Below are 12,363 nucleotides of genomic sequence, written 5' to 3'. Positions count from 1 at the left end.
ATGGTGGTTTTCATTTTGTCAGTTTTAGCAACTTAAAACAGCATCCCAGTTCCTCATCAGTGATTTGTTTTCTTTCAAATGTCCTCGGTAAAAGAGAGAGGGGCTATTTATTTAATATTAGTGTTTCCCACAGCATAGCATTTTTGGAAGCATAACAATTTAAGGTCCCTAGGGAGCATTTAAATGGTTTTTCATTCTGGTGAGAATCAGGCAGAAAAATTAGAGTCTTTTTATTTTTTGGATCCAGACCTCTAGAGACTGGGCCATTTCAGACCTGAGTTAAATTCCTTCAGCCAGTGTCCCCTCCAGAGGTTCTGCAGAGGTCAGCTAGAGTGGCCCTGACCTGGGACTGGGTCCTGGTGACCACAGTCTGCCAATCATTTGCATTAGTTCCCAGTGGCCTTGCTCCCAGGGTGAGGGTGTGAGGAAGGGGAGGCAGGAAGAGCCTGTGAAAGTCAGTCTCACCTTTGGTTCCCTCAAGGCGTCTTAGCTTATGGCTTGCCTTCTGGCACTGGGGGCCCCAGCTGGTACAGACTCTTCAGCCCTTCTGCCATCCGTCCTGGCCGAGCCCAGTGAAAGGGTGCCTTGCCTGTTCTTTCCTCTTTGATACCCATGGGCATGTGAGCAAACAGAAGTGGACTTTCTAAATAGCAGCTGGTCCCGACTCATGACTCTCTGAGAGATGCTGTCTCACTGGGGCCTTCAGCTGTTTCTACCTCCAAGTGCTGCATTTCGTTTTCCAGTCAGTTTGTAAAATCTTTTGCCAAGGAGGGAGGGCATAGCTCAGTGGTAGAGAGCACGCTTAGCATGTGCAAGGTCCTGGGTTCAATCCCCAGTACCTCCATTAAAAAATAATTATAATAAATAAATAAACCTAATCACCTCCCCCCAAAAATTAGAAAAAAAAACTTTTTCCAAATATATATAGTATTTTTGTATAAAGTACATTTTGCTGTGTGTGTGTGTGTATATGTGTATATATGTGTGTATATATATTATATATATGTGTGTGTGTACTATATATATATATATATATATATATATATATATATATAGTACTTCTAGTGGACTTTATTGTTGCCCTGCTTCAACAACACAGTAACAAAAAGGGGCCCAAAAGCCCCAGGCCCACCTGATGTGTCAGCACAGCAAAAACAAGACCCACTTAAACACATTCCCATCCCACCCCAGACCTACACCCTCGATAAATACATTACAATTTTTTTAAGAAAATGGAATAAATTGATAAGTGATTAGGAACTCACAGTAATTTGAAAAGTTAAATGTCAATTTTAAATGATAAATGGGTCAGGAACCTAAAGACAGGGCTTCTTCTAGCCCATTTTCTCTTTTCCCAAAATAGTGAACAAATAGTGATAAATAAGATATATTTTATATATATATATATATATAGAGAGAGAGAGAGAGACCTATATTTATATCACCTATGTAAATCCTACACAGTGTTCATATGTATGTAAAATCCTAATTATAAAGAATACATAGATACAGGTATCTCTCTATATATCATGTATATACATACATATATATATATATATATATATATATATATATATATATATATATAGCATTTCAATGAACAGCAATGCTCTTTCTTTCAAGGCATTTAAATGTGACAGTGACACATATTGGCCTGTTTCTTGAGAAGCTGCAGTGACAGGCTTTGTAAACGTCAGAATCCATTGCTTCTTCCTGGGCCCAGGAAGGAAGGTGCGTGGTCATCAGTCAATCATGACAGCATAGTTGTGGTTGAACAGCTGCCAGGTATCATCGCCGCCTAGTTTATAGCTGCAGAAATGTTCAAACAACTAACTATTTATCCATATGGAGATGGTTGTGTAAATGACAAGGAGAAACTGGACAACTGTTCAAAGTAATATTCTTATTGAATAATTACTGACAAAAAGATAGTCATATGTTTTATTTCATGAAGAATGAAGCTTATGCAATGTTGGATATTCCATGATTGCATTTTTTGTAAAACTAACAAAGAATATGTGCGTAGGAAAAGCACTTGGAAATTGCGTTAACGGTCACTAACCTTTGGTGGTATTATAATGGATATTTTCTTCTTTCTGTTCATTTATAGATTTTATAATGCATTTGTATTGCTATTGTATATATATAATGCTGTTATAATTTTCTAAGTTATTTAAAAATTTAACAGCATAGAGTGGAAAAACCAGCATACCCAGGAATCAGGATAGACAGTACCAAGACATAGGGTGGGGAGATGATCTAATTGTGATGGATTTGTTAGCAGCGTAGCTCAGAAGGCCACTCTGCTAAGAGTGCTGATGGACTTCTTTGCAAAGGCATTGAGTTGGAGACCAGTCAGGCGAATTGAAAAAGCAGATCAAGGCTAGAAGGAGGCATGCTTTGTGCTTTTCTTTAGCCTGGAATCCGACTTGCACTGAAAAATAGGCTGGTAAAGAAAAAGTCGCTCTGTATTTTAAGAGCTATCAGGCTATGGATGTTGCTAGATTATTTGCTTTCAATGACTGCAGGGAAAAAGTGCCATTTTGCCAAGCTGGCACCCGTGTCAGATGAACAGAGGGTCTCCCCATTCTGTTATTTCCCTGGCAGCGGAAGCATCCATTGGCTCAGCTGTTTAATGTGTAAGTTCAGTGTCCCATGGGCCATTCTCCATAAGGCAAGCAGCTACCCAACCATAAGAAATTCCGTGTCAGGTCTGGATTCAGAGCACACTGTGTCCCACTTTTAAGAAAGTGCTCCAGGTCCTGTAGCCAGCCGTGGAGATCCACACAACTGCTGCTGATTCCCAGGGGAGAAAGAGAATATTTTCCTTTGACCCTTGAGCTCTATTTTTGGGGGGTCACAGGGTGGTCGTCTCGGTGAGACTTCTTTCTATGTCAGAAATCTTTGTTCCACTTTTCTCATGGGGGGGGGGGGGGTCCTGAGCACTGACATGTTGATGAAGCTACAAAAATGATTCTCATTTTTGCAACCAGGGTGGAGAAGTCTCACCTGGAGTAGTCGGGCTCTGCAAATGTATCCAGATATATAATAGTGACAACAAGAAAATTTTGAGTGCACAGGCGGTGCTCATGCCCACAATTTGTGGGTGATGCTCCTTGAATTGATTTTCCACCAGTGAGAGCAGATTTGTGGCAAGTTCTCATTCCTTGTCCTCACTGAAATCAATGGAAAATTTGATCGAGGTGACCTCTGACTATGGAATAAGACACGCCAATTAATCCTTGTTGGAACAGATCCTGAACTTTACTGTCCATAATACTCACTTTTATCAACTGAGAGAACCAGCCTGACAGTCATAAACTAAACCATCAAATGGGAACATTAGCTCATAACCTGCTTACACCACAAACACTGAATATGGGAGTATAGCTGTGGAAGAGACCCAGGGAAAGGGTCAGACACGTTACTGGATACCTACCCTGTACCAGGAATTACATTAAGCCTTATGTGCTTTTTTGTATTTAATCCATAAGAAAACAGTTCAGTTTTCTTCCGTTTAATAAAATTCACTAATTCGCTTTTGTTTCTCTCCCTTCCACTGCCTTTCTTCCCTACCTGGCAGTCCTAGGAGATGCTCATCTCCATTTTTCAGTTAAGGAAGCAACACTAAGACATTACTTTCCCAGGGCCATAGAAATTGCAGATTCAAACTCTGATCTTCCTGCTTAGAACCTGTCAAATCTTATTCAAACTGAGAAAGTGTATCTTCCCAACGCCATCCTGAGAAGTAGGTCTCTACACTAGCGAGAGGACTGACCTAGAAAGTCAAGTCATCACCACTGGATTAGTTGTCATCAACACAGACTCCTAGTGTTTCTCCGGCTTGCTGCTTTTATCTCTGTACCTGTGTGCTGCTTAGTTTCTAGAGATGACAGTGGCAAAAAGGATCCTGCTCAAGAGGTAAAAGCTTATTTACGCCAGTAACTTTTTTCTCTTTATACAGAAACATCAGGTTCCAGAAAATATTGAGTTAACCAGGTATTCCTCATCACACTTTTTCATCGACAACTATTTTTCCCAGGCCGTGTAGGTAATTGAAAAGGTGTTGCCACTGCCTGTTATCCTTTGATAACAGTCTTGTCTTGGAATCCATTGCTTTCAAATTTCTATCATGGTTTTCTAGATCATTTCATGCAAACGATCTTAAGTTTGCATTAGATACTAGAATAGGATGGTGGCATCATTATCATCATCATCATTATTATTATAATTATTGGCAACAGAATTGAAACCTGGGCTGTAAGTGGTTCGCACACCATCTGTAGATTCATGTAACCTTCGAGATTCATGATTGAACAATTGACATCTAGTGGAAAGGTGACGCCTCTCAAACTGTTGCCAAGTTAACAAATACTTTCTAAGGATCTAAAGCAGAAGAATGGTCTCCCTTCGTGCAGTTGAATGCATATTTGCTCCCAATTACATATGTCTTACATGCATCCTTTAGAGACGAATTGCTTTAAAAAGAATTTTATCAAATGTTTTTGTTTTGCTAACAGAGATGCATTCCTTTAAGAGTATTTTCAGCAAGGCATCCAAGGTTTCAGGAAGTAATGTCTTTCTTCCGTTTAAATTCTTGCCCATAACCATGATGTTAAAAGGAAATGCACAGCCTGTTATTTTTTTTCCTAGTGGAAAATAATAACAAATATGCTGAATTTTAGGTTTTTTTAAGGGTCAGTTTCAAGGCCAGATTGAAGAATCCGTTTAAAAGGCAGCCTGTGTTCCTTCTCCGGGCAGGCTGTTGGTGAAAATGAATGGTCCTCTCCATCTCTTCTTTGCAGCAGGCCGTTCCTGCTTTGAGGCTCCTATATAGCTGTGATCCAGTTCTGTGAAGCTCTGGATAAGGGACAGCTTTAACTTCACATCTCTAATCTTTCCTTTCCCATGTCTTAATTTTGAGTTCTCATCGCTCTGGTAACAAGTAGACATTTCTGAAGATGGAAAATCCTTCAGTTCTCCTTTTGTATCTCTACCTTCCACTGCCTTTTGTCTCTTAGATGCAGCGAACAGGTGAGAAATTTGAGAGGGTATAAAGTCAACCTCTGTTCTTGACTCACATGCCCAGATCCAAGTAGGCAGCATTTCCCATTAGTGGTTGAACAGATTTATGGAAAACCACAGGCAGGAAAGCCAGTGGATTTGACTTGAGAAATTGGGAAGAATCTAGCTTTCCTAGCTTGGAATGTCAGTTGTAAGAATCCAGATTAACACAGACTGTTGTCATAAGACAGGCCTAGACACAGTTCTGAAGGGGTATGTTGATAGGCACTTCAAGGTCTGAATAGCAAGGCTAGATCAGTTTTAAGATCTAAGTTACCTAATACTAGAAAGAATTTAGTCAGTCCGGAGACTCAAGCAGGACTGTTTTTTTGTATCAAGAATTGAAGAGTTGATTCTAGTTTCTTCAACAAGGTTTTCCTGTTTCTTATATTAGTCACCTCAAACGATTTTTTTGTTTGTTATTGTTGTTATTGTTTTGGCTCTATCCTCAGAGGCAAGTAGATTAAGACAAATGTTTGTCTTAAAAAGTGTTGTCTAGTTAGTCTCCGTTTTCCGGATATCCTGGGTCTTTTAAAGCTATAACCAGTAAGAGAGAATTACTTTGTTTAGGCAGACATGATATTGAGGAATTTGAGGTTTCACACCTTGCTGGGAAACTTTGTGGAAAAGAAGAGAGAACTTACCTCCTTAGCTCCAGAATCTTTTATTTCAGTGTCCCATTTCCTCTCTGGGACTGGGGTAAAGTTCTTGGCACAATAGATACTAATAGTCAACTTTCTGGGAATCTTTGTGTAAATGACAACTTCTGTGGCTTTCAACTTCCCTAAGCTAGCATAATGCGTAGATTAATATGTTCCTTCTTGGCGGGAGTGGAAACTAATTTTTTGGAAGAAGGAAGGAAAAACATGTTGTGCTAAATCAATGATTGCCATGGCAACAGGTACTCTATACTTGTTAGAGAAAGGGGGAAAAATGCAATCCCAGTTCTTTAGAAGGGAGGAGAGCAGAAATCGGTTCACGGTATTTTATTTTTTTCACAAATCAACAAATGTATGTTAGACATTCATGATATGCTCTGTATAATCTTATCAAAGAGTATAGCGGAAACCTGACGGTAAAATTAAATCTGTCATTTGCTTTGTTACAATTATCTCTTTTGCAGAAAATCCCCCAAAACGCAACGAGTAAACATCATACTTTAAATACAAAAGTTAAATTTTACTCCTCTGTTAAATCCACATTAGAGAAGGCAAACATCTTATTAGGTTATTGGACACCTAAATTGGAACAAATTACTCTCCCTAGAATGATGGTCCTTCCCCTACCCCCTTAGAATGTAAGGATTTGTGTAACATTGCAACTGTTTTGGGCATCTAGTTTTCATGTTTAGGTTAGGGGTTCTCAGCTGAGCACTGTTGACATTTTGGTCCAGATAAGTCTATTGTGGTGGCTGTTCTTTGCATTCTGGGAGACTTAGTAGCATTTCTGGACCCTCCTAACTAGATGCCAGTAGCATCCTGCAAATTTCAACAGTTAAAGATGTCTCTAGACCCTGCCACTTGTCACCTAGAGGACAAATGACCACTGGTTTAGAACAACTAGTTTAAATTTACCAAGTTGTGTTCTCAGGGCTTGTGATGTCTGAGTAACTCACTGCCTTGCCAAAGGTAATATGCATAAGAAAGAATGCTGAACTTTTCAATCTTTTGGTTGATTGGGTGATTTAGCCCACTTGGATTATGTTAGTTCTTTGTCTGGTAACAGAGTATCTGATGTAAATAAAATCACAGATTCTTCTATCTGTGGTATCCAATTATGTTACTGGGTACATTTTGACAGATCAAAGAACACAGGGACAACAGTCCCCATTTTTATCCCTTTACATTACACAGTTAGCCTCCTCATTGTTTTTGCTGGCAGCATCTTCATATGGGTTTATGTGGAACTGGAAAGACCTTACATACATTAGACTATTTGTGTCAGAATTAAGACTTCACCATGGAAATAAGAAAAGAATGTAATAATATTTTATAGCAAATGGGAGTGCAGATTATTTTTATATACTGAAAAGCCATTGAGCTAAGAGAGGACAGATAGACATTTGGGGCATAGACATCCTTCCTTTGATCCTGTCAGTGTCATTTCATGAATTTTATTTGTGAGGTTTTTTTTTAATATTACAATGCCAGATAGAGTGACCACAAGCAAAGACTGGTCGTTTCCTTAATGTACTTGCTTTGAGAAATGACCCTAAAGCACAATCGAATACATGTGGTTGGATGTTGGGTTTTTTTTCCCCCAACTAAATAATACAGGGCTATAAGGTTAGAAGTGTGTGCTAGTTTCCCCCTTTTTAAATTTTCAGAAAGGCTAGAGGTGATGCTAACTTTGGTGTTTTGGACGTTGTGATTTTGTTTTTGACATTATATAATTCTGTGAAAGAGTTATCGAATGTTGTAAAAGATGAGACAGTTTACTTTTTTTTTTTTTTTCAATCTGAGTGAGTTTGTTTATCTGGGCTAAAGATGAAAGACCATCAAATTCAGTCGGTATTGGCACTGATCTGACGACATATTTCTCCCATCCTTGTTTTATCTACTGACTCTTGCCACCAAAAGCGTATGCATTTACTATACACTATAATCTATACACTATATACTATACACTATAATCTTTCGGGTTCTCAAAAGGCACAGACAGTGAGTATTTAAATCCATGTAGGGTAAAAATAAGTGAACCCAGAAGTGAATCTGCCCCAGCATTTGTAAACATGAAGGCCAGAGGCCTTTATCTGATCCATTGATCACAACCATGGTGTTTCCCTTGTCCGCTTGTTAGTTTCTTTATCTTCTCCTCTAATACTTTGATCATCAGCATTTCATTACCAGCAAACAAGAGGGCATGCGAAGAAGGCAGATGGGGTAGACAAAATCTTGGAAAGTTTTACAAGGTTTAAAGATGCTTTATCCAGAGCACCAAGCCATTTTGGTAACTCTTCAGCAATGAGCACTCACCTACAATTGATGCCAACTTGTTATACCAACCATGGTACCACACAGTGTTACTTAGATGCACCGGGTGATGATATTTTTCCCACTTTTATCAGTAAATGAGCCTAATATGTATGTGTTCTAAATTTACCAAGGCATTTATCTTCCTTTCTTGAAAATCTGAAGTAATAGATGAGGTTTCTCGCTGTTTTGTTCTCTGTTTAGGAATACCCAGTTGCAGGGGTAGATAAGACGACCCCTTGAGATTCCCTCTTATCTGAAATTCTATGATAAAAGATTTTTAGATACATAGATTTTTTTTTTTTAAAGAGAGGGCAACCAGTATTTTGATATCCCCACTTGAGGACTGAATGAGAAGTAATGTTTTTTTTTAAATTTTTTTTTATTGAGTTATAGTAATTTTACGATGTTGTGTCAAATTCCAGTGTAGAGCACAATTTTTCAGTTATACATGAACATACATATATTCATTGTGACTTTTTTTTGCTGTGAGCTACCACAAGATCTTGTATATATTTCCCTGTGCTATACAGTATAATCTTGTTTATCTATTCTACATATGCCTGTCCATATCTACAAATTTTAAACTCCCAGTCTATCCCTTCCCACTGTCCCTCTTCGCAACCACAAGTCTGTATTCTATGTCTATGAGTCTTTTTCTGTTTTGTATTTCTGTTTTTTTTTTTTATAGATTCCACATATGAGCGATCTCATATGGTATTTTTCTTTCTCTTTCTGGCTTACTTCACTTCGAATGACATTCTCCAGGAACATCCTTGTTGCTGCAAATGGCATTATGTTGTCATTTTTTATGGCTGAATAATATTCCATTGTATAAATATACCACATCTTCTTTATCCAGTCATCTGTTGATGGACATTTAGGCTGTGAGAAGAAGTAATGTTTAACTTGATCTTGGATAACTTCGTTTAGGCTCTGTGTAAAAACATCTCAGTGATAAAGCACATTTAGTCACTGGGGTGATATTGGGAGTGATGGAGGCTATTGACATGAGGCTGAAGGCTCTGCCTGAAAAACTAGATCCCTGGCTCTTTATCACTGTGTGATGTGGACAAACCTTTCTGTCTACCTGACTTCATTGTATTAGCTGACAAGTGAGGACATTTGGTTCCAGTGCCCCCTAAATTTCCTATAAGATTCAGTAGTTCTAGGGTCTGGGACTCAGAGTTCCATGGTGTGGAGACTGGATGACTGCTAAGGGCCCTTCTAGTCCCGGAGACTTTGAAGTTCAGACTCTGAGGAAGAAAAAGCATGAAGGACGTAATTCTCTCATAAATCTCAGGAGATTTACAGGAGCTTTTATGGTTAGTGTCAAATTCCTTGTGGCTCTCTGACTACACCACATTGAGTGGGAAGAGAGAGATTAGACTGTAAGCTTCTGTTTTCCTATTAGCCAGAAAAATTGGATTTTCTTAAAATAGGAGGACAGAGCTTCCAAAAACCATTTCTAGATCTATACTTCATTTTTTCAAAAGAATGCATATTCCTGTTTATTCAAATCCCTTAATGTGACACCATCTCCTTCATATTCAGAGTAATAAATATGTTTTTCTTAAGGTAGCCTTTCTCCTAAAATGGACTTATTTAAATACAATGTTATATTATATATTGATTATAGCTTAAAATACATATTATAGTACATGTACGTACATTTTGGCGGAGACTAGAACACTGGGCAGGAAGAATTAGCAGAGGAGAACTTTTTGAGAGTCACATTTCTCAGGTCAGAAACAAATCAAAAGGAAATAAAAACAGCTTCCATAAGCTGGACTGTCTTGTCAGTGATCTGCCTAGAACGAGCTCCACAGCATGCTAGAGCTGCCTTAAGGTAAACCCACAAAGAGCCATGGGGTTGCTCCCACGTTTACCGTTTGACCCTTGAGAATAGAAAATTTAGAGTGAGATAACCACTGTATGTAAAAATAGATTAAAAAAACAGATCTCTTCTGCATAGTACAGGGTACTATATTCAATATCCTGTAATAACTGTTAATGAAAAAGAATATGAAAGTGAATATATATATATTTATATACATGACTGAGACATTATATTGTATACCAGAAATTGATACATTGTAACTGACTATACTTCAATTAAAAAAAAAGAAAGAAATGTTAGGTTGAGATGTAACATCCAACAAACTGGTTAGAGACCTTTGATGGAATTTACTCTGCATCTTCTTAGGGAGCTCATTTGAAGTGATCACACCAAAGTGTTCAGATGAAGATGGATGCAGAGCAGTGATATTAAAACACTGCTGGGATGGATAGTATGCATCAGTTGTTCAGAGAATTGATGGATGCCCAGGTGGGTTTCCGCTTATGTGAAATGGCTTACCTGAACAGCAGGGTCTGTCTATAGGACATGCTTGAGTCAGCATCAGGATCACCTGGGGGTTTATTAAAGCACAAATGGCTGAGTCTAATCCCGAGTTTCTGAGTTAGTAAATCTGGAACGGCACCCAAGCATTGGCATTCTAGCAAATTCTCCAGTAACTCTGAGATGGCTGGTTCAGAGACCACACTTGGAGAACTACTGGGATCATAATTATGCTCCTAGAACTGTTTAGAATAATTAGCAGGAAGTAGGTGGGAAATTGCCATCAGATTGGGAGCTGAGGTGAATCAGCCCCATTTAAGATAGCACCTTGTTCACAACTGAAAACTTAAAAAAAAAGTGGTAAATAATTATATGATTCCAAGCCAAGAGATAGTTGCAAGCTGAACAGAATCTTTCCTTTAAGGAACGCCAATGAAGAGGCCAGGAAAAGAGCTGAATCTGTCACTTAAATAACATCTGAAAGTGTTATACTTTCTACTAATCCTTTGACTTTACTACAGAACTAGGCTGTGTAACCTAGATGTCCCAGTAAGATATGTCTTTCACTCTAGCGTCCCCACAATAAATTATTGTATGTCCATATTGTGGAATATTATGTTGCCATTGAAAAGCATGGTTTTGAAGAATTTTGAATGATGAAGGGAAATGTTCATGACATGTTGTTAAATGGTAGAATACCAAACTATGTGTATGTGTCTATAAATTGGGTGTAAGTAACCAGGTTATCAGGCTGTGTTGGATTACTATAATAGTAATTTTCTCCCTTAGACGTTTCTGTGTGTGTAAGCTTTCTAAGTTTCTATAATACAAATTTATGTGAAACAATTTCTCATAATTTAAACTCCATCCTTTGCTGCCCTACAGCTAGTGATGAGACCCACACACCGACATTGAGGCTAGGAAAGGAGTAACACTGGGAGAACTTTGGATGCGTCTTCAATTGGATGGCATGGGGCAATACATTTTTTTTTTAGGTAAGACATAAAAGTAGTCCATGTGGGAGGCTTGGGATTTGGGGTACCTAACACAAAGAGTTTTGTAACCACATTTAGTCCAAACCATACTAGAGCAATTTCATTTGCTAAAACTTACACTTAATTATAAATATTTTTATCTTACTATTATATTATGAGAAAATGCCAGAAGCATAGGTTAGATTGTAAGCAGAAAATATCATAAATTCATGGCTTAAGATCGCCACCAAAGAGTTTAGGAATCGGGTGTTCAGATTACCCTGTTAGTACCCAGGGCATTCACCAGGGAATCAGGGATAGAGGATTCAGACCATTCTTTTGGGCAACTAAAACATAAAGGGGGTAAAAATCCTTCCTACACTAGCCAAATGTTGATATCCACAAACTGTCGATATGATCTCTCTGTTGAATAATCAGCCTATCAACAAGATGAAATATGAAATAGGAATATTTTAGGTAAAGCTTCAGACCATCATTGGAAGCATTACACACACACTTGTGTGTATATATATATATATATATATATATACATGCAAAATACCTACAAAAAATTAAAAATTGGCATGAAATACACACACACACACACACACACACACACACACACACACACACACTTGTTTACTTTGAGTTATCACTTGATTTGGCCCTAGCTTCTGAATAAAACAAGATATTTTAAGAAGAAAAACATCCAACAAAAATTGTCAGAAAGCAGTGGGTGTAACAAAAGCATTTACCAAAGTGTCATGAACTACTAATATTACATAGCGTTGCCTAGATGTACAGGATGTTTTGATTTGCCCACTCTCATCAGTGAGCCTCAAAGTTTTAAATAGACCCTTCTTGTGGTCTAGAAATCAGTAGTCAGTATTGAAAGGAATGTTTTCCAGTATTTTCTCGATCATCAGTCACTTTTTACAGTCCTATGGAATGAGAGTTAAGATACTGCAGAGACAAAAATCATCTTCTATGAAGTGTCCAGCCAAAACACATT

At 38.1% G+C, this 12,363-nt stretch overlaps 1 protein-coding gene across 18 annotated transcripts in view; it reads left to right on the top strand.

Annotated features, from left to right (window-relative positions):
* Positions 1 to 12,363, top strand: part of SLC8A1 (solute carrier family 8 member A1) — a 394,897-nt gene that overhangs the window by 112,873 nt on the left and 269,661 nt on the right. The gene's annotated exons all lie outside the window — the stretch shown is intronic.

Source organism: Camelus bactrianus, chromosome 15 (genome assembly GCF_048773025.1).
Source record: "Camelus bactrianus isolate YW-2024 breed Bactrian camel chromosome 15, ASM4877302v1, whole genome shotgun sequence".
In the NCBI taxonomy this organism is placed as follows: Eukaryota; Metazoa; Chordata; class Mammalia; order Artiodactyla; family Camelidae; genus Camelus; species Camelus bactrianus.
The sequence above is the reverse complement of the archived record's forward strand: the minus strand, read 5'-3'. Positions and strand labels throughout refer to the sequence as shown.